Genomic DNA, 24,124 nt, shown 5'->3' with positions numbered 1-24,124 from the left:
CTAGTTATACTGTTTTATATACAAATTATTGCTGCCTTTGTAGCTTTCCAGACTTAAGAAGACTAAAAACACTGCTTTAAGGGAGTAGAAGACTTGTGTTGCACTAAAGGCATAATGCAGAATGAGGTCAGTGATATCAGTGGAATATCACTGCTCTGCCCTGATTTTCCTCCTGGCTTTGTGGCCAAAGTTGAACTAAAGTGAACAAAATGTCATGGAACAGAAGTAGTACTGAAACTTTAAAGTGGTCTGACCTGTGTGACATGGCTTTCTGGCATCGATTGGTCTCGTGTCAGTTCCACTGTACAGACAAACAAATTGTGCATTTCCAATTCTAGGACTTACTCTACCATTTGATCGGACTAGATCTTCAGCAAGATAATGGTAACCTTACACAAACTCTATGTTGCACATTTGGAGTGGAACCGGTGTAAACCGCTGCTCCATGTAGTGGCAAGTGATAAACTTGTGAGGGACTTACACGTCATTTGACACATGGCATTTTTGGTTTGAATATTTTTTTTAAGTGGAAGAAGAATCTCGTTGTGACAGATCTGTATAATGCGTGTGTCAATGTGATTATTACCAGTTGCCGCCAGCTCTCAGTGAGCGTTGTCATGTACTGACCCCCAAAGCTAAACCCTCAGGCCTATAAATGACATACAAGATCCATAAATACACTCACATATATTCCTTACATCTTTTTTGAACTTGGAGCGGACGGAGATGTCAACTCATAACTTCACAAGAATGCCGTATGATCCAACAAACCTACAAACAGAACTAAACAGGAAAGAAACACACCTGTCTCCATTCAAAGAATTTATTTCCACTGTCACTCATAAAACTTTGTGCGGACTGAAATCCACTCTCAAACTCACCCTCTCAGATCCACACTTGAAAGTTTGAGACATTTATTCCTGGCAGAGAGCTGCATGTGTTGACAGTTGCGTAGATCTGTCAAGCAATCGTGTGTGTGTGTGTGTACTTGTGTTTATATGCCGATGTGTGTGAGTTTGCATATTTCTTATTGTGGCCTATGGGATAAATGGCAGAGCGGGGCCACTGGGCAGGCGTCATTCAATCCTTGTGTGTGTGGGCTTTGGCTGGGTGCCATTCCACATTACCACCCACTGAGAGAGGAACTTCAAAGAAGGTTTGGGGGCTTTTTCCCTGAGTGAAGCCACTGAATCTTCTGCCTGTTTAAATAAAACTCCCGTTGCAGGGCTATGTCCTAATTGGCTCCAAAAGCCATCAGTTTGTTTATCTTAAAACCCAAGCTGACTTATTTTTACTGCACGCACTCTGGATGAATCCCCTCTGGGGCACACATAAAATATGCCATTTGGTGGATAATTTTGTCCACACGACTCTGACAGCTGTGGCAAGACTGACACCTGTGTTGTAGTGCTGTTCTCTACACTTTGATGGGACCACAAGAACAACTCCTAAAGCCATAAATAGAAGCTCAGACAAATAAAACTGAATGCTTATTATTTTTTTTCTACTTTAACTGCACTTTTTACTTTTAATGAAAGCGATAATCTCTTTTTAATCTCTGTCCTTCCTGGTCTTCAAAACAAATGCAGATGTAATAATATTAAATAAGGCACACAGGGATATGAACACTTTCTTTTTAGAAGCAAAGGATTCATGGAAAGTTATTTTAGGAATCGACATTTACATATACACTTCTGTAGCCAAATGTTTGTTCATTCAATGAAATTGTAGAAGAAGATAAAGTCCTGACCTAAGATAATGCTAGAAATGAAATCACTGCATCGTGGACCCATATTATGACTTAATCTGCAGAGATAGCCCAGTCTTACATCAAAATGTGTATTTGTTACATTGGTCCGCTGCACAAAACATATTCGTCCCACGAAAATGGCTGAGATGCCTTTTTGAGACTAGGTTGTCAAAGAAGGATGTGACTGAGTTAAAATATTCGACATAAGGAGTTTACGCTGGTTGGATGCATACCTATTGTAACCCACCACCGTGTGGATATAAATACGTACACCTGATCAGTGGTGGCTGTAACTGCTGGGTCGAAGTGTCGGTGAACATCAGGCTTTGGTGTCATCAGTGTGTAACTTGGTAAATCAAGCATGGTGAAGAGCTTTTTTTCTGCTCAGCTTGAAGATCCTTGTATAAGTCCAGTCGATTTACCGGTGATAGATAGTATAGTGTCTGTGACTAAGCATGGAAGTAGAGTTCAGAAAACTCTTCATGCATCAGTGCATGTCATGTGTTGAAAGCAGAACAACAGTGGCCACAGGAAAGTGGGAACAGAAGCAAAACCTCAGGTTCAGCTCTGTTCAACTGAATGCAGAGACCAGCCTTTTGTGTTTTCTGGATAGTTACATGGAAGGAGAGTTCAAAAGTGGTTGATGGTACAGTAGAAGTAATATCTGTCTCTTTTAGTCACCGAATGGTCTCTGGAAGTAGTAGGTCACCGTGCCCCTGTGTGTACAGCTTGAGAGTCATTAAATGCATTACATTATATCGGTGTCTCTGTCACTTACCTCGAGCACTGCTGCCTTCCAGATCAATTCCCTCTATTACCAACTCTCCTTCAATCTCCCCATCCTTTCCTTTTTCACTGCTCCATATTTAACAGGATTGAACAAATGGCAGCCTCCATTAACCAGACATGTCTGGGTCACTTAGTGTTGAAGATCTAGGAACGAGGGGGGGGGGGGGGGTACCATTTTCAAATCTCTCCCTTCTTCCCTCTCCCTCTCTGTCACTCTCTTCCTCTCCCCCGCTGCCTCAGTCAGCAGACAGGAGTTGTGTCTCAGCTCTCGGTAAAACCAGCTGTCTCTAAGCCTCGGATTAAATGATTCACTTACCGGCCGCATTTTAATCCTTGCTGTCACACTCTCGCTCTCGAACACACTTTGTTGCTTCACGTGGGTCCACTAAATTGAATTATATTTGAATTATATCTGAGAGTTCGATATATGTAATTAAACATTGACATTCGGCCGTGAATAGAAACCGGGTGTTAAAGCGAGCACTTCCAGCAGACTGTATCCTTACACCAAGTCAGCCATGTGTTCCATTATAAGCACATTAGATGGAAGTACTTGTCTAATGAGGTGATTGAGTGCTTCAGCAGGCTGGGGTGTGTGCCATCTGCTTGCAGCATAGTTGCTTTGAATCCAGCAGATGACTATTAGTATTTGTCACTCCTTGGCTGTCTTTGCCGTTTTAGTCTACTGCATGTGCAGTTGTGTACTTGCCAAAACATTTTTGATCATCAATTAATTGTTTCGGTTATTTATTCGAGACAAATACAAAACATTTATTCTGTATTTTATATCCCTTTTGAAACAGATCAGTAATTTAATATGCTTAATCTTGGCCCCAAATCAACGTGAAGAAAATCGTAAAATTATATTATGTTTCATTATAATATTATGTATATGGTTATAACAGCATCAAGACTCTTCCCTGTGGTCTTTGGACTAAATATTGTCTTGGTAAAGTGGAAGATAAACACTGACTCACAGCGATTCTCTGCCAACCTTGGCTACCGCAGCGTTTTTTTTGGTGCTTCTGCTTATTCATCGTTTCTCTCTGTTTGTGTTAACTCCGCGCCATGTGCTTTTTACTCATTCACTGAGCTTTTAAACGTGCCAACTTGCATGACTCTTGACTCTCTGTGATGTCTCGAGGATATTTTACCTTATTACTAAACCTATCATTTGGTGAGGAGGAATACAAGACGCCATAACAAAAAGGAAGGGAAAGCCGGTGCTGTTCTCTGCTGGAGAAAAAGCACGATTTCATATGTGGTCTATATGGCATTGTGTTCCGATGCCACACAAAGCAGCAGCAGCAGCAGCCAGCTCTGCCGCATCACAGGGTTGTTTACTCTTGCTGCCTCCTGTACTCGACAGATTGTACTGTATGACTGGTAAAGTTTGCAGATGACACAAACTCACCCGGCCTTACAGTTACGAGGCGATGATGTGCTTCGAAAAAGAAAAAAAACATCTAGCTCAACAGATTTAAATCACTTGAGCTGAGGATTGACTTGTGTGAAAACCTCTCACCTCATCACTCCCTGTAAATCAGCAGCACAGCTGTGAATGTGGCGTCCTCCCTTTGTATTCCAACATTTCTATCCCTCTCCTCACAGAGGAAGACAACTCATCATATAGTTTGTGTAAGTGGTGGTTTCTCATAACCTGCGCTTGCACCAGCAGAAAAACTACAATACGTACTCTTGTACACAAGGCAGAGAGGCTAACCAGCCTCTAACTGCTTTCAGCTGAGAATCAACATGAGGGCAGAGCCAAGAAGCTGGCAACAAAGTGCTGGGCTGACCCTTTCTACCCAGGAAGCCGTCGGGTTCTGAAGCCCCCCTCAGGAAAACGATATCGTTATATCTCAGCCAGCAACATCAACCACATCAACAGCTCCTTATCCAATGTGGCCTCTTAGCTCAGCAAGACATCTGAGATTAAATCAAGTAAATTGAAATGCTGTTGGATTTATGGTAATTACAATTCCTACAGTACAGCAAATACTGACCTGCAAATGTGATTATTTTAATTAGTTTAATCCTTGAAGAGTTGCATATTTGGATCTACAGCAAAGGCTATATTTGTCCTAAACCAACTGGTACAAATGGCTTTAAGATATGTCAAAAAACAGTGATTACCAAAAGGTGATGTGTAGTCTCACATCACTCATAGTAGACACATCACATTGACCAGGTAAAGTAAGTAATAGGGTAGTAGCCATTGTAAACATAATGTGTCTAGCTCGACACACACAGATAATTGCGTCACACCTCTGCTTTCCATTATACTTCCTAAAAGGCAGAGACAGTGCTTATTCCAGCAGCACTGTTAGTGCTTATTTGCTCTCCGGTGACCACTTTTAAAGGGATGTAAGAGCTCATATGTATCATTTCTGATGTCCGCAGTTTATTAGATAATGACTGCAATATATCACAATCAGACTGTGAGAGTATGAGAGCACCACAGCTACTGGAAGCACTGTATGTTTGCCCACTGCTTACAACCGGCTTTGTTCATGTCGCTAAGTGCACTCCGACGCAACCGACTCAGTTTTTTCTTCCAGGAAACATATAATCAGTATTTTTATGTAAATTGGCGAAGCAATGCCTTGATGGTCTTGCAGCTCGTCTACAGGCAATATTTTTTTATTTTATAAATTTTGGTCTACATGCACATTTGTACTAAGTAGGACAGTAGCACACTAGATGAAAAAAAGATTTTGCATTTACATACTGCAGAATAAAAGAAGTAAAACAAATCAAAGGCTGTAACTTGTGCCGACCCTCCACATTTCATCTGAAATTCTAAGAGTGTGCCTGAACTATTTGAAACTATCTTCAATAAAAACACCCCAGCTAATAGTAGCAGGTGTAGACAGCGACAAACCTGGCCAGTAAAACTGTCAGAAAGAGACAAAAACTAGAAACTCTGTCCCTGCAAAAGCTTTGCTTCAACAGAGATAGCGATCACATCATCTAAGGTTTGGATCCAAGAGAAAAACAAAATTAAGGAGAGGCATTAAAGCTTCAGATAAGCACCAACCGTGGAAAGGACTCCTCATACCATTAATGCTGCATCAGCTGGAAACAACATATGGAGATGAAATGATGAATAAAGAAGTGTTTTGATTGAACATTTCCTGTATATTTCTCGCAGCCGAGAGCGGAGAGTAGAAGGTCAACATATTAGAAATGGATGAGATGGATGATGTGTATTTGGAGATGCTATATTGATGGGCGTGAACTCCAGTTGCCCCTCACATTTAACATATCTGCACAGCTTGACTACATGATAAAAAAAAGAAAAGTATGAGGAACTTGAAGTTATTTCAGGAAGAAATCCAAACTAGAGAGCCCCAGGCATGCAGACTTGTTTTACATTTTACACACCCTTTTAGAGTGAGGTTATTTCTCCACCATTGTAAGTTCAGTAAAGAAACAGGGTCAAATGTCTTGTTCTTTCACAATTTAAAATAGCTTACTATAGCATACTTATATACACACAGATGTAACATGATTTATATGAACTGAAACTGGTGTAGTATTGAGGGTTTTTTTTAGCCATGATGATAAGTGTTGGTAAACGCTGTTCAACTCCTAATTTAGGAAGATAATTCAAACTGAATCAAATGTCTCAGTCTTGGTGAATCATAATTTGAAAATGTCTGTGCATTGCATGGATCTTCCAGCCAACTTCACAAAGCATAAATCTTATCAGACCTCAGCCCAATTTCATTTTAGCGGAAACAAAACAGACAAAAATGTCTATTAAACTTGCAAGTGCTTCGGGCCCTGTGATTGTTATCATGCACGACTAAATCTTCATGTGAAATGAAGATGATGTTCAAATCAGGCCAGATTTCAAATCCGTTCCTGCATGAATGCCTGACATTGCAATCCATAACCCATAATTCCTCCATTGTGTTTGTACTTTTCAGTGCCAGAACTGCTTTGCCCTCAATCTGTGGCCCACAGGCGGTGTCACTTCTTTGTATTCTGTTCCCCCTCTATTCCACATCAATCTGTTTCTTATTTTATTTGATCTACTGTATGGAGCTTTGCAGATACCACGCTCTTGTATATCAAGTTCCTCACCAGGCTATCTTTTATTTTTGGGAACACTTTTGAAAAAGGCTTTTGGGGAACTAACTTCAGTTATTCAAAGTACTATTTAAGATGTGGAAGTCAGCATGCCCCTTCATGAGATGCATGCACTTAAGCATTATTCGGGGTTTTAACCTAAATTCCCATCAATTTTGTAACTGTTTGTTAAATATTTTTAAAATCCCATTGTTGAGAAACAAATTTAAGAAAATGTTGAATGCGCTAGTGCTGCTTTACAAACATCTTCAAATATTTTTTTTGTATACTGCATTTCAAGTCTCTTAAATTATCAATGAAACTAGACATATTGAAACTAGATGTATTGGCCCTATACTATAGCCCACTATAGCCCAAGTGAGATTGATGGATACATGCCGCACCACTCCACTGTCATCAGCCACCAAAGTGTTCCTTCAAAAGTGTTTCTTATTCTATTTTAATCCAGTACATCAGTCATATACACCTTCCCAAAATGGACCTGCAAGACATCAAGAGAGAGACTGACTATTTCTGAGCAGAGAAATGATGGAAAAGTGCAGAAAGACACACAATAAATGAATACTCTTTGTTGGCTGCTCCAGTTTTATGTGGAGTTTAATGTGTGTCTCCCAGGCAGCACTCCTATCACCATTTCAGATGTAAGAAACTGATATTTTCTTTCTGTGTATTTCAGGCAGATTTATGTGTTAATGGTTGTCAAGGGTCGACAGATTGCAGTGTACAAAAATAATGTGACCCATTCTTTGAAAAAGAGTGTAAAATAAAATTTAAAAAAAAAGTTTAACAGACTTCAGGTGAATTTTGCTAGTTAACAGAACAGACAGCTGCCCGCCAACACAATTTAAATGGTTACTTCTTTTTTCTGTGAATGTTATGGATAACAAATGTTCAAGGTTAAACAGCCATTACAGTACAGCTGCTGACATTATACTTGTTTGATATGTAATATTTTACAACCGGTTGAAGACTTTAAACCGGAACGTGTCAGCCAGTGCTGGATAATGTTAAAAACGTTTGATGCCAGTACCGGCACCGATACCGTGACTTCGATACCAATTCCTGAATGATACTTTTTTCAAAACGAAACCAAATTACATCACAAATCTAGATTATTATTTTTTCTATGCATCTAAAAGGGGGAGAGTGTAACTCAGATTATTGTCTGTACATTTTGCTGTACAGATAAACACCTCACATGATATTAGTACATGCTAGCCAGCTGTGCATAGAGAAGAAAAGAGTGAAATAAGGTGTTCTAATGTAAGATTTACTTACTTAAGTAGAAACTGAGTGTTTTTATCTACATTGGTCCGAGTAGAGGCCACGTATGGTAAATCACTGATGCTGATGAGATTTACTCCTGTGAAAACATAGCAAAATATGCAATATATTTCAAAATGAAAACGTGTGAGCGTGGATGACGCTTAGGTATCAAACTGTATTAACAAATGACGAGGCATATTTAAATACTCGATAGTATTGCAGCAACTCAGGTCAGTGCCATAATAAGGAACAATGTTTGGTACCCAGCTCCAGCCTATCTAGATCCGAGGTGTACCTACACATTACAGGGCCACGTTAACTGTCAGGTACAATAGTTGAACTGTGATTGTTTTGTTTCTACAAACTCTGGAAAAGTGGACGCCTACTCATCAACTCCTAAACCCTCAGTTTATATCTGACTAAACAGATTTGCACAGACATGTTCCACACACAGATTAGGCACATTTTGAAACATTAAATTATGCCCTTTTGTGTTCTTTTAAATGAATCTCATTTGGTGTTATCCGGAGTGAAGAAGAAGGAGCATAATTGAGGGTATCGAAAAGGAGGTTTTGTCTGTGCTCTTGCAGCAACTAGTTAGGAGACAAAAAACATATAGAAACAGAGTGATAAGACTGATAAAACTGAGGTCTTGTATTGATATCCTGCCTCCCCACACCTGTTGAAAAACTGCCCGTTCAGTTGCAGTCTGTTGTGCTCTCCTCGAGCCTTTTCTTTGAGGCAGATGAAGCTGCATTGCCGATGTAGCCATTGTGTCCTGAATAAGGCAGAGAGCTGCTCCATCTTTCTCAATATCTTCCTTTAGCTTATGTATATTCTTCGAAATAATGGAGGGAAGGTTTCAATCTTCTGTTGCTCTCCTTTGCCTTCACCCTTTTTCTGTTCCATTTTGTACCTCAGTCAGTTTCAGTGTGTCTTGTGGGAGGACGCTGGGTCAGGACTGTCGGCTCATGAGTGAATGACGGCCACATGATTGGAAACTTCGAGAGAACTGAAAATGAAATGGCATTGGAGTCAGCTGAGCACATATCCGAATATCATCACTTTAAACCCGGTACTGAAAGTTTCAAACCATCACCCATTTACACATCCAGCAGACATGGAGCTATATTAACATTCACGCGGCACCGTGTGTGTTTTTTCTGGCCACAAGATGAATGGAAGTCAAATAATGACTCCTGATAATAGTGACAGCCTGTTTTTCGTGAGCTAAAAGTGGCCAAAACTCAATCCACTCAGGCTTTGACTGATCAGCAGCAGTTTAGAAAATCTGAAGAGATGTAGACAGTGGTATCACATTTGTCTGCAAGGGCTTGTCTCAGTTCAATGGAAACAAGACCCTGACCTGACTTGAGTCGAGAGCTCGACTTGGGTCGAACCATCCAGCAGATAAAGAGCTGCATTAGCATTCATGTAGAGTTGTGTGTTTCTCTGCATCTCCGTCCTCTAAAGAACACATTAGACACAAACTCTTTTCAAGTTTCCATTCAGTCTGTCCTTACCCTCGCTGACATCATGCTTGCGACTGTGAATGACACACACACACACACACGTACACTCAAAGGCACATACTGTAGGAACATCTCGGATTAAGCGTGACTTCGGGGTCAACATAAGCTGTTCGTGAAGTGCACACACGGCACTACTGTTTCAGTTTCTAACTCAACACGCTGTGGCACACACTCAAATCAGCTACACGCAGGAGCTTTCAGGGTCTAATGCGTTCATCTACATTTTAGACGTTGTATTGTTTTTCTTTGGTATTTATGTTGGAAGAAATTTTTACTTTCAACTTGCACGCGCAGAACATGATAACAGAAAGATTAAAAAATCTTTGTGTTATAGAGGGAATAAATGGTAGTCAAAACATTATGGAGGAGAAAGTTTGAAGGATATAATACTTTAATAAATATAAATCTGTTAGTGTCTGTGCTGTAGATTTGAAGAGTTAGGGGCCGTTTGTGAATTGTTGACCTTTACTTTATTTCTTTTTTTTTTTCCAGAGTTGCCTATAAAGTAAAGTGACCATTCTGAGCAGGCAATTGGCTGCAAGAGAAAAATGGAGAAGAGGGAGCTTTAGTTCAAGTTCAGGTGATTTACCATCATCTGCATTGAAGTTGCAGCAGTGGTTTTCAACACAGTGACATCTAGTGACCAAAATACATACGAATAGTACGCACAACAATATGAAGACTGCACAAAACAAGTGTCCCTACATGCTGTATATAGTGTACACAAACAGCCATGAATCACAGTCAATCTATTTACACTCCTCACTGATGGGAGTAACATTATACATTAAGTAGTGTTTAAAAATACACAACATTTGGAGGATAAAGATAGTCCTGCAGTCTACTCCATGTGAACTTGTGATGACTCATGTCTGTGACTCATGTTGGCTCATTTTCATCTGTCTGTGGATAAGCAAGAAGGTAAACGTGAATTGTGTTTGGCCTCAAACTATGTTTACAAGATGGAGATCATGTTGCACCACAGCGGGAGGAAATACAAATTGTGTTCCTCGTTTGCTTGTATTTTTTTATCTCTTGGTAGCAATGAAATATTTGCTAAAACAATTCTATATATTTAACTTAACTCAACTAGATGACATGTTTATAAATATATTTAATTAAAAATGATTTTGGAGGAGCAGTTAACTTGACTTTATTAATCATTTCTCCTTTATACTGATCTAACAATAATGGGCAAAAAGTCTTTTACAACTTAATTTATTTATTTTATGAGATTCACTAATTCACATCCTCTGTGAATAGATCAAATCCCCGAACAATCAATCAACAATAAAAGCCCTTTCAAAACACAGCATTTGCACGTTGCCTTTCACTTGGAAACACGTCAAGCCACAAAACCCCCAACTGCTTTTTCACTCTTTAGATGACAAATCCTATAAATACATACATTTTCTGCTCATTATGAAGCCACTGATGCACTTTGGAAAACATAAAAAAATATTTTTTAGAAACTTAATTGTTTATTGAGACTATGATCAAATTGGAAAATCATTTGACATAGTCAAGTCTTCGTAACAAAATATTTCAGGGTATCTGGACGAACAATATCCTTGGTGATATGACAAAATACTGAAAAATGTTTAATATTCATTTTGACACCATACAATTGCAACAAAAAGGGTCTTACGGATTTACATGTCGGCATAAACTTAACAGTTTACTTTAAAATATTCTGTAAGAAGTAACATATTGTGGTTTGTTGTACATCTAATGTTTTGTAAACAAACCACTTCCACACAACTCAAATTGCTCCCTTATTTGGAACGAACTCCTCCACCGCGGAGCCATGCTTGTTGTTGCTTTGCAAACGTCACGCACATAAAATACAGTATATGGTATGATGTCATCATGTCAACAAATCAAAATATTACCATTATCACAAGAATTGTATCTATCATGTTAAACCTTGTACAGATATTATTGTGGTGAATGTGACCGTGGTAATTTTCACTGCACATGATGGTTGATGGGAGCAGTGGTGACTTTCTATTTGCAGTCATTGATGATCTCTTCAGGTTTGTCCACAGCGAGAAAGAGATTATCTTTACACGGCATAGAAAAGTAATTGACTCTGGCCTGTAAACATCCCTGTCACAGGTCAGACCAGCCACCCTCGGCACGTTAAATCACACATGTGGTCTCGCTATCTCGTTGGCAGAGAGTCGAGTTCATCTTTCTTCGACTGGAAAATCGGACTCTCTTGCCGAAAAGGAGGAAGTCCTGTGTGTTTGTGGGAACAACAGATGAGAGAAATGCGTCACAGAAAACTGACAATGTCTTGGTTCAGGTTAATTCTCACTTTTTGCTGCCTGGCATTCTGAAAACAGTGTTTTTGTTTGATCAAACACGTTTCTAAGGCTGTACAACCATCCCTGTATGTCACCTGCAGTATCTCCGTCTCTGCTTTTTCTTACATTCTGTTTTTTCACCTCTTCTGTTTGCACAAGTGAAACTAAATCCTTCATTTCTTCAGGAAATGATGTTTGCTTTAGAAGTCTGCCTTAGGTTTTAGTTTTTATGAGCTCCTTAGTCAAACACACAAGCTGTCATTGCTTGCCTGTTATATCATCCCAATGTAATGCTTTAAGTAAACGATTTCTCAGAATAAGCTGGTGATGTAAAATGGAAAGCTGCTCCAACCGCTTTGGAGAATGATAGCATCACTGCTGCTATTGCATACACTCCCGGGGTGCTCTTGAGAGAAACAGTTTAGAGAAATCTGCTTGGCTGAAAGCTGTCGATTGATGTGACACGGAAGGGGCAGGATTTTCTTTTCGACTTTTGGTGGACGAGGAGCTGTGTTTTGAAAACATCAGTCAATCTTTTTATGTGTGACACTGTGTGAATTTGTTTGGTGATACACATATCTCTTGTGTGCCATTTTCCAAGATCACATATCGGATCATCATTTGCTCCACTGTAGCCTGGCTGGTTTCCCTATCAGAAAAATAAATCCATTCGGTCTGATAACATTTGGAAAGTCAGGAAGAGGCGCATGATTTCATGCTTTTTGCTGGTTCAGTCAGAGTAAGGAAGTGTTCCAAATTGCATACTTCCCTGAGTACACTACAATGTACTCTTACTTGTCAGAAATCTTACGTGTGCAATACTTGAATTTCGACAGAGTAGTGTTGTCTGAAATCACACACTGCCCTTCTGCACTTACAGGAAATAACCTTAACATTTGAAAGGCATCACATGCCAACATATCTGCCGACCTTTATTATTTTACCCAGAAGTTAATGTTTATTCGTGCCCTCTGTTTAACACACACAGTTAAACATACTGATGGTTTCTGTCCAACAGCAGTATGGTTGTATTTTGTGAAGACTTCTGCAACAGCTGCAGCTTCCTCAGACGCCTAAATTTGAAAATACTTATCATCAGTGGATCCTCATTTTCTGCTATGTGGCCAAGATGGCGACCCTCAAGTGTGGAAAGTGTCCAGCGTGTCACACTCAATGTTTGGACCGTTTTGAGTGCATCATCTGTGTACTTGTAGTGCACTGCATGTTTCCATACTTGTCAGTGTGAACACACTTGTGCTTTTAAAATAGGGAGTGTTTTGGAACACAGTTTAAGTCTCTGGTGTGTATCCTCTGCCCAGAGAGCATGCCAGTGTGGGATTGTTTGATTCTTTATGTAAAAAGCTGAGCACACACATTATGAGACATGGTTTGGTATTATAGCATTCAAAATTATGTGCCACACATCATCTAAATCAGTACATATTATTCAGAGTTTAATTGCTATAGAAGATATTAGAAATTTCACAACATTTACAAAACATCTTAAATGCCTTTGAACCACTGATAAGAAGAATGTGTTTTCAAACGAAGGAAAATGGGAAAATGGGGGAGAAGTAGATGAAAAATCTCGTGTCTGATTGGTTCATCCTCTCTGTGCATACATGCGCCACTTGAGAGCTGCTCTTTAAGGTTATTCCTCCACTTTGTTGTAAGCAGCAGCGAGTTGTTTGATAAATTAGGAGAGCGTTTTTACTCTGATATTATTCTAAACTGGATCTTCAGAGAATTTTCTAAGATATCTTAATATATTAGCAGAATAGTCACGTAATCATTATGTGGATAAAGACAGCAGTTGTCTGTCAAGTGCTTCTCAATATAAACTTTACTGTTTCACAACCTTTAAGCAGACAGGAGAGCAAAAGTCTCACCTGGTTCCCTGAGGCATCAAATAACAATGTATAGACACTAAAGTGGCCATTGCAACTTCATTGAACTCTGAGAGACAGTGAGGTCGTGGGGTTAAAAGACTAATTTATTGTCAATAAGGCTGAGGTCGAAGGGACTTAGCAGCTGTTCATCAGGGAGAAAACAGAGGGAGGTCTTGTCAGATGGAGGAGCTCACAAACAGCAGGATGAGACAGACTGAGCTTTATCTAAAGGCTGAGAGGATGTGCAGGGTGAACACTGACCTTCAGGAGAATCAGGAAGAGAACTCGACCCATCTGACCGGAAGCGTGCTATGATGTTGGAATGATTTCAGTCTGTTAGAGGAGGATGAAGGAACACGGTTGAGATGAACACAGGATGTCTTTTCATTTCACTTTCTGTCTCTGCGGGGAGGATCATTCTTAGTCTCATCAGAAGTTTGCCACTGTACATGAAGTATATTGCCTTAACAGGCAGAGAACAGAAGAGGAAATCAGAAAATAGAGAGAGAAACAAAAAAAATGGAGCTAAGGAAGAGATGGCGAGATGAAACTGAAAACAAGAAGTACCCTATGCAGCCGTTTACCTGCTGTACTCCTTACTGTGTAATTGGATTCCAGTGACCGGGGCGCAGCGTCCCGGAGCAAACAAATTTTATTTCACAGATAATGTAGCAAGAAGAACAAACAAAAACTCAGATGATTTAATACACACTTTAATACACACTGACAGCTCGTATGAGTAAGAGAGCCTGAGAAGCATAGAGAATGAGTGCATGTGTATGTGTGAACTATTAAATTACAGCAGGACAAAAGTGAGAATGCCGAATGGATTGATTTTCAACCTCTATTATAAAGAGGTGTGGAAGAAATACAAACTGGATTTGCCGTTTACTGGAACATCTGCTTCGAAGATGTGTCGAATACTTTGAATAGTTTTTAACACTCTGTTGACTTATTTGGTGCTTTACTTTTTCTGGGACGTTTAAATGCCTGAAACCTGCACCGACTACATTTGTTTCAGTAAGTCGATAACGTAAGTGGCAATATCCGTCGTAGTGCAGTAGTTATCAACCTTCATGGCTTTTCTCTATGAACCATAACAATGTTTTATTAAAACACTCTGCCGCAGGGTATAGAATCTCTGGTGATGTTCCCATATCAGGTTGTTTTATTTGAATAGTTTTTGAGGTTAAAAGAGGTCAAACCATCCAGTCTTTCAGAATATACACAGAATTATGTTTCTTATTTCTTGTATCCTGATAATCATCTTGTGACCTTTCATTTTATCTTGCAACCCAAATAGTCCAGAGTTTAATAACAATAATTTTATCTTTATTATTACATGGCTGACAGTAGTCGAGTCAAGTCAGAATTATTTAAATGGCACATTTAAACACAGCAAAGGTTGACCAAAGTACTGCACATAATCAAACAATCAGACACTAGGCCTGGGATACTTTTGAGACTGAATTGCTTCAATACTATCCAGTATCGACAAATGCTTTGCCATTCTGTACTAAATTCTGACACCTTGCTCTCTGTTTGGGTGACCCGTCCATGTAGATAACAGCACTCTGCTTCAATGGAGGTAAATCTTATATTAGAAACTCCCTAAATTCACTTTTTTCAAACTAATGTTTGGACACAAACTTCTGAGTTGGATGCACTACGTTAACTGGAGGCTTTTCTGTGCACAGCCTAGTGTCTACGTTTAGTTTGCCTGTGAGGCGTTTAGGGAATATAGGTAAAATATAGCATCGAGCGATACCCTGCATGTGAAGTGTTTCAGGAACATCAATAAAATTGTATCTCCAGAAAATATCCAGCGTTACCCCCTCTAAACAGCATGAAAAATAGAAATATTTGTATCGGCATGTGCAATGTCATTTTCTTTTTCTTAATGTGTTTTATAACATTAGTATTGAATAAATGTTTCATGAACCAGTATTCAAGTCAAGGTATGGATACCGATACCGATATTGAAAGTTTTTGAACAAGACAACCCAAGCTGACACATTCTGGCTTAAAGTCAACCAACACAGATTGTTCAACTGAAATACAAATATATATATAACATATACTGTGTGTATTGTAACCTTTCGGTGACTCTGATACTCAGGTTGGGAACACTGCTTTAACTCATGAACATGTGAACACTTACATAAGCAATAAATACATGATATCACATCCCAGTGCTAAAATCTCCCTCCCTGCACATATTCACAATGTCCTTTTCTATTGTCTTATACATTTTCTGAACAATTTAATGTTTTGACAGATCATACACAGATCATGGTTTGTTTATATTTTCGTCCCCTAATAGTATGTGTTGACGGGGGTTCACGTTGTGCGAGTAGCTGTTGTTTGTTTGTTTGTTTTTATGGAAGATGATATCACATCCAAAAAACAGCAGCAATACTTCTAAAACTTTAGTCAACCAACATCTCAAAAACAGAGCCTGATAAATACTATTCAGAATCCCTTTATTGGCCACGTATGTTGACACATACAAGAAATTTGACTCCGGTTTCAGGTTCGCTCTCAGCGTCCAAAACAAACAAAACAGACAGACATAAATAGACATATTTACAGGATAGAAATTGCATGCTGAACGTCCATGGCATTAGCAGTCCTGCTTTGTGCATCTATACAGTGTGTGACTGCGTGCTCAGGCAGCCTTTTATGCTGTCGGCAGTTCTGCAGTATTATGTACAAAATGTAGCTCTCTGCTGTGGAACAGCCTGCAATATTGTAGCACGGTGTTTTACAGCTACCCTCTGAAAAACAGTATATAATTAAAAGTGTACCATCTTAGTGAGGCAGCGAGCAGTGTGCTTACAGATGGGAAATATAATTATGTTACATAATCACTATCATTATCAGCAAACACTTTGCTGAAATTCTTTTTCCATTCGAGTTTTATTTTTACACTCACTGAAGCGACTCACTTTGAATTCTGTGCACTTAAATGACCAAAATATAACTTTTTCATGTCATGCAAATGGGAAATTTATATTTATCATACAAGATAGTACATTTTATGAAGAAACGGATATACAATAACACAAGAAAAGAAAAATAAATCCAGTGTATTTCCCACTTTGTTTCTTTCTGGACAAATACAATTTTAACACATTTCTGTGTGATATATTAAATCTGATTGCAGTTATGTATTTATTCTTTCATCTTGACCCTGCTGTTGCACAAGTTTCTCCATACTGTTTCATCTTTAAATTAAAACAACTGTGGGAGATCAAAGTGTCTCATTAAGAGGCAGATACAAATCCCACAAAAAGGAGTTCTGTGCTGTATGTAAGACACCAACACATCACACAACAACTGTAGAATGAGTTTCCAAAAGGTTTAATATGCGCTGCAAGTTTTTAAAAAGTTTTCTGTGCAGGTAACGCTTCCTATACAACTGAAGATGTATGTTTACATCGTGTCACGTCGCATCCATCCGTACCGTGTCTGTCTGTCTGACGTCCCTTTACTACACTGGTTTAAGATCTACTCGTCCTTCTGTTTGTCTTGACCCGTCTTGAGTGATAAGAAGGACCAGCTGTCAAGATCTGCTTTATGTCATTGTCTTTTTATACTCTCGCTAACTTGCTGCTGTGTTCTCATCAGGCCGCCCACCTTTTTTATTTTTTTCCCCCCACTCTTGATTCCTTTCCTTCGACTGTGCCACTGTTTTGTAGGGAAACTGATTCAAATCATGTTCGCAGGCTGACCTCATGTCAAGATGTGCTGCAGCAGCAGGACGGGGTCAGTGTGAGAGGTGGTAGTAAGAGATGGGCTGAGGGAAGGAGGCTGAGGTAGAAACAGAAAGAGGGATTATCTTTATCCGTGTAATTGAACCTCTTATCATATTTGAGCGTTAAGGTACATTGTGTTATTCAGCCCAGCACAGCACCAATAATAACAGAATTGAAAAATAAGAAAAAAACACAACAAAGAAAATGATCTGATCAGTGTGTGAAATCAAACAAACAAACCAATGATACAATAATGACTTTAGTTGCATGAACCTGTGTTTAATGTGTGCTACAGTCAATAAGTGTTTCGGAAAAGTAAGCACACTCTTCTTGGAGTCCTTATATCTGCTCCTGTCGAGGAATCAATCCATCTTTTGATTAAAAAAAAGTCCTGTTGAGATGCCAATTAGCCCCTTTTGAATTGAATTGAAAAGTATATCTCTAAAAATTATTATCAATGGCTATTTTTCTGCCAGTAATTTAATTGTTAAACTCTAAAATATAAACAAGTGACTCTTTGTGGATCAATGTATGAATGTACTGTGAAACTTCTTACAAAATTGAACACTCTGTACTTACTTCTCCTTATTGGGCTTTTTATATTTAACATGTGGTAAATCTAGTTTAAAACTGTAAAACGTTTTAGTGTCAATACCCTGCCAAACAGTTGGTTGTTTTGTCCAGTTTTATAGAGGAAAAAACAGTTGTATTGATTTTAGATGAATGTGGTTGAATAGGAAATATGTTGTAACAATGGAAAAAGCAGGAAAATATCCACAGGACTTACAAAACCAGTCGGGGAAAGGACTCTACTCCCAAAATTCTCCTTTTTATGTATTTTACTGCCACCGTTGGTATTAAAACACACACCAGGAGATGCAACTACTTGATACAAATGGACCCGCTGTTCTTCCTCATTCTGAAAGATCATACATCCATTTTTAGGAAGGTCAGATGAGGTCAATGGGAAATATGGGATGCCCTTTACAGTGTGTGTGTGTGTGTGTGTGTGTGTGTGTGTGTGTGTGTGTGTGTGAGAGAATTTGGATTTCTATGTTTCTTCTTCTTTTCATTGTGGTCAATGTTATTCATGCAGCTCATGCATGACTTACATTTACACACTCCCTGTCTTGCTCGCGTGGTGTGTGAAATCACAGTCAGCGGTTTGGTTTGATGTTTACAAGGCTGTACAACAGAGAGCTCCCTTGAGCATGAGTAGATCTTAAGACTTAAGAAGCCCCTCTCATGAGAGGTCTCCCTTTGATTTCCCCGCTGTCTCTCTCCATCTTCTTCTACTTTTTTGCCCATCCTTTCTCACCTTTTCTTCTCTGTTGTGTCTCGGCACTGAGTGAAGCGCTTTGCGGGGTTAAGCTCTGACTTGATTTTGCCTTCATACACACTTTTCGCTCTCACGTACATGCTGATGCTCACAGTCACTGTACAGTCACCTCTTTGAACATTAGGCAGCCCTGACAGTTAGATTGATGACAGGGTTTGGAATTCTCGACATTACAGAATAACGACCTTGATCTGTGTCCACGAACACAGCAAAATGAAGTATGGCTTTCTACTGAATGGCCCTATTGCCAGTACTAGACAATTCTGCAAAACTCTGAAGTATATTCAGTCAGCCAAAGTTTTTTTTTTTCATCCTCTTTATTCACTTCCTCCGCACTCATGTTGTATATTTCCATCTGTAGTCAAGTAGAGACCACTCTGGTTCGTATATGGCACTTAGGACTGGCATAGGACGTTTGTGAGCTGCAGAAATGTTGCATACAAAGATCATTTCTACTTGACTGCAGATGGAATATACTTTGAGTTGGAGCTGGTATTTTGTATCAATCGTTAACAAATCGTGACCAGTTTATCAATTTCTCAAACTGAATAAAAACCCCATATAGAAACACAAAACTGTAGCTAAGATATCTGCTGAAAAAAAAAATTGCATGGACACATGTATTTTTAAGACAGTAGCGCCGTGTCTTTCAGCCAATATGCTAACAGTTCTCCAGACCATTGTAAAATACAAAAGTCAAAATTCATTGAAAAAAAAGAGAGACGTGATCATTTCCAAAAGTCACAACATGTTTATATCGAACAAAATATTCTGCTTCAATCCGAATTTTACAAATGGCGGAGTGATATTTTCTAGTCTGGAATGTCTGGAGCGCTGGCAGCTAAGTAGAAGCAGACTGAGGCTGGTTTGAGATCACGGATGCAAAAAACAAAGTTAGTTTTGAGCTAACTCGAGATATACACTTAAAATAACTAAGCGTCCCTGCACGGTTCACTGGAGCGGCTGAACTGATGACCCGGGGATGTGTGGAGTTTGATCCGGAGCATAAATGTCAGAGTCGGTGAGCTCAGATGAGAGGCAGGTGTGCGTCATCAGCCGGTTACTCAGCTGTCAGGGACTGTGAGCCGATCAACCACATCCACCGTGGTGCGCAGACGAGGAACAGACAGACAGAAAAAACATAGACAGACAGGGAACACGAGGAGGAGGGAAACGCTATGAAACATAAGGAGGTTTGGGGAGAGCTGGCAGGGCACCAACAATGATGCATAAGGTCATTTGTGTACGTACGGAAATGTGCACCTGCTTGTCTTCTTAGCAGCTGTGAGTTTGAGAGCTGCATCAAACAAATGAGAAAAGTGTTTTCGTGAAACTGGTTCTTGAAAGTTCTGCTCTGATATTTTCTGATTTATTAAAATGAAAGAAGTGGTTAACTGTCACAGTTGGCATTTTTATTCTGAATATGTCACACAAGAAGTGTAGAGGCAGAAAGGGGTGCTTCTGCATTTCCAGCTGACATCGTTCTCAAAGACCCTTTTGAGTAAATTGTACTCAAGAACCTGGCGAGCCACTTCTTTACATGCCTATTGACTTTTTGATTCTGCTCCACAACTCGGACATGGAATGTGAAGACTCTCCATTTTTATACCAACCGCAGCAGCTGAAAGACTACGACAAAAACAAATCTCTCAGAGTAAAATTGCAACAGGCTTAGCAGAATGCTTTTTACGAGTATGTGTTTCTCATGCGAGATACAAGAACACAGGAATCTAGACATCGGTTTTTTTTGCCGTCGTTTTCTGTGTCTGTGTTTCTTAATAATGCATGATTAAAGACAACCAGAGCCTCCGCCATCTGCATCAGCCCCGTCTCGCTGCAGTTAATCACAGATTTAGAGAGAATAAACTTGTCCGGGAAGCTTCAGTTCTTTTATCATATGCACAGCGTTCGCTCTCTCTGCATGACAGCAATAGGTTGGTCCTCTCTTCAAGCTGTCTTTTTCCTTTTTTTTTTCCTTTTCTGTTGGAATCCAGTGTAATCAGATGTGGCCTTTAGTGTCATTTATTTAACCAGTGAGCATTTGTTCCTTTGCATCAGCGGTATCCTACAGTGCCTCACTTAATCTGATTTAAGGAACGAGCGGTGGTCTATTGTTAAACACTGTATACTGTACATGCTCCTCCGCTGATTAACATTGGCTGCCATTATCTTGAGTGCGTATAAATAAATATGTACAGAAAAAGGCAAAAAAACAACCTTTTGGCAGTCTGTGATAAAGATTATACAAGACCTAAATATATTAACCAAAGTTACCCATTATTTTTCTTGCTATTTTTTTTCCCCATTTAATTCACTTATTATTTTCCTCTTCATTAGGTCCATAAATGCTCTACTGTGTGTCTGTGATTACTCAAAGCACGCTGAATTGCCTAAGTGTGAATTGTGCCACACCGTAGCTTGCCTTTTGCCGCTGTAAAACAAAGATAGCACTTTTCATTGATTTTCTTCAAATTCAACACCAACTGATGAGCAGAAATGAATACTTTTGTCATCAGAAGGTCCAATAATGCATCCAAGATGGATTATAACATACATGTGTTTGTGTTTAGCAGTAGAAGGCTGGTGAAATGAAGTCACCCTTTTATTAAACAGACTAGGTTTAAGTATTGCAAGGTGGACCTTGAGCAAGATGCTCAATCTATATTAGCTTTAGGGGTTGTTATTATGACCCTGTGCTCCGGTTTCCCGGCGAGACGGGGAGAAACTGACTTGGAAATTTAAAAACAAGGGATCAATATTGCATTATATCACAATTATTTTTTTTCTTTACATCCTGACGGGATGCTTAGGATGCTGACATATCATTCAGTCACTGAAACGTTAGCTGCTTTCCTTTTGAACTTTAAAGTGCTTGGCTCGAACCTCTTGCTCAGCAGTATCTGCCCCAGAATCTCAATCGCTTTGACCCAGACCACACATATGCCACATGTCAACTGAATCAGGCGAAGCCTTTTGATGCTGTTCAGACTTCTGAATCAGCCGTTTTCTTTTTACTGCTCCAGCTACCACGTTTTCTTTTACTGGTTTACTTAATTTACTTTTTGTTTTTAAGCTTTTTAGCCCCAGGATTGTCTATGTGAATACTGTGTCTCAATAATAAATCTGTCCCCACCCACATTTTTACGTCAACAGTTTGCCAGGTTTCAACAACCTGGCATGAGCGCAGATACTAAAAGCATTATCACCTCATAGACAGTTCCTTTATGTTTTCTAGTAAATGAACAGAGACCTGTCTCCGTGACATTAACGGGACACTTAAATATAAGGTAGTGTTTTTACACTGCCTTATATTTTAATGTCCTGATGAGGTAGTGTATATACACAGGGAGTTATTTGTTGACATCAGGCATAGTGTTTGCACCATATACCCATAAAGATGTGCACACATCTTGAGTTTGAACAAAATTTTACCCTAATTTTATGTTCCATTACATCTTATTTCCTTTTGAAAGAAAGCATTATTCATCAGTATTTAGGGGTTTCTATATTAGAGAAGATTTTTGTGAGTTTTCTTATCATCATTTTATTGGAGACTAAATTAATCCAGATAGCTTTGTGTATTTTCTCCATTGAAAGATACATTTAGAAAATAAATAACTTTCAGTATTATCCCAGTTGTTATTTACGCTCAAATTTCAACTCTCATTGTCTACAATAAAATGTTTCACACGTTTGGATTTGGTTGTCTCTTAAACAGAGCCAATGATGATTTCAGAAATACGGGACAGTTTTGTAAGAACTAAAGTAAATGATTTTGTTATGTGATTTTCCCAGTGTTGTCAAGAAAGAATTGTTGCCTTGCTATCGATTCCATCTCTGACGAGTGCTGATCAAAACCCCATTTAAATAAAACAGACTCAGACTGACTGTCATGTGATGGACATCTATCTGTACAAGACAAAGGAGAGAGAAAGATAAACAGAATCAATTATAACTAGAAAGAGGGTGGATTTAGTTGTAATCTGGGCTGATGATAATTGACACGGGGTAAAAATGACCTCAGGAAATTAATAGTTTTCACAGTCATGTGAAAAAATATCTCTTCTAATTAGCAGGCTTTTATACCGTTCATACAATTTGAACCCCTTACACACACACACACACACACACACACCTTTTATAACAAACCTGCTGTATGTGTTCATACATGTAAAAGTCATTCAAAATGGTAAGTTCCTCTCAATGCAAATTGACAAAATGTGATTTCCTGGGATGGAACAGATGAAAAGTGATCTGGATATTTCACAGCATATAATGTGAATAATGGCTGAATTCCATTTACCTTTCATGATCCTGGTAGCGGCCTCTTTTACAGCAAATGTTTTGGCCTGTACATCTTAAACGCTAACATTAAATACAACTGCACCCCATTTACTGTAGGTAATCGGGGTCCAGGATCGTGGTCCCGGGGAGGCTGGCTCGCTGTCGTGGTTTACTGGGAGAACTGATGGAACTGAGCCATCGTTAATGAATCTTTTTTTTTTTTCACCTGTGCTTTTCCTGTTGTGACGGGTCAAAACATCTGCTGTGAAAGAGGTCCCTACAGATACAGAAACATCAAGTTTCTTCTTCAATCTCTTCCCCAACTTTTACCTAGCATCAAGTATTAAAATTAGGTTTAAAACAAATTCAGGAAATTCATTTAGAAAACAAATCTAGACCATACATGATAAAGCAGGTACAGATATTGGATGGATATTGTTTTACCTTCACTTTTCCATGATCAGTTTATGCTTACAAAAGCATGCTGTTGTAGATTGTGTATAGATTTCACTGTAAAAGCATATACTTCCATTCTAAGCCAGTGTTTTTATTTGTTTCACCTGTATGTGATGACTCATGTCTGTACTTTATGTCTAAAATATATCTGTTTATGGCTGGGTACTGAACTTCAATGCTTTTATGGTACCATCTAGTAACAAAAAAGACCTCGTCATTCAGCACTAAATTTCAACACTTCGGCTACATCAACACTCACAAGTTTTCATTTCTGTTTCAACTTTTGTAACTCTTACATTAGAATACCTTATTTTACTCTTTTCAAACACATTTTTTGTTACATACCTGTCTGCACTGCACTAACTGCATACAATTAGGGTACATCTGAAAATTGTTGCTCGAGAAAATAACCTTGTTACATTCTCCCCTTCTAAACTGCATAGAAACTAATCATAATGTGTAATTTGCTTTTTGTTAAAATTAATCGTGTACCGGAAAAGTTTGGAAAAGTTTATGTTTTAAAAAAAAAAAGTATAATTCAGGAACCGGTATCGAAGTCAAAGTTTTTTTTTACTGAGATCAAAACGTTTTGAGTGATACCCAGCTGTGTCACTGGAAAACGTTTTTTAATTTAGGTATAATATTAGAAAACAT

At 38.9% G+C, this 24,124-nt stretch overlaps 1 protein-coding gene across 1 annotated transcript in view; it reads left to right on the top strand.

The window, feature by feature from the left end:
- Positions 1-24,124, top strand: part of mmp17a (matrix metallopeptidase 17a) — an 81,041-nt gene that overhangs the window by 17,052 nt on the left and 39,865 nt on the right. The gene's annotated exons all lie outside the window — the stretch shown is intronic.

Source organism: Embiotoca jacksoni, unplaced genomic scaffold (assembly GCF_022577435.1).
Source record: "Embiotoca jacksoni isolate LCO1_2020_lvr unplaced genomic scaffold, fEmbJac1.0.p SCAF_10, whole genome shotgun sequence".
NCBI classification, from domain to species: domain Eukaryota; kingdom Metazoa; phylum Chordata; class Actinopteri; family Embiotocidae; genus Embiotoca; species Embiotoca jacksoni.
Note: the sequence above shows the minus strand (reverse complement) of the source record. Positions and strands in the feature narration are given on the sequence as shown.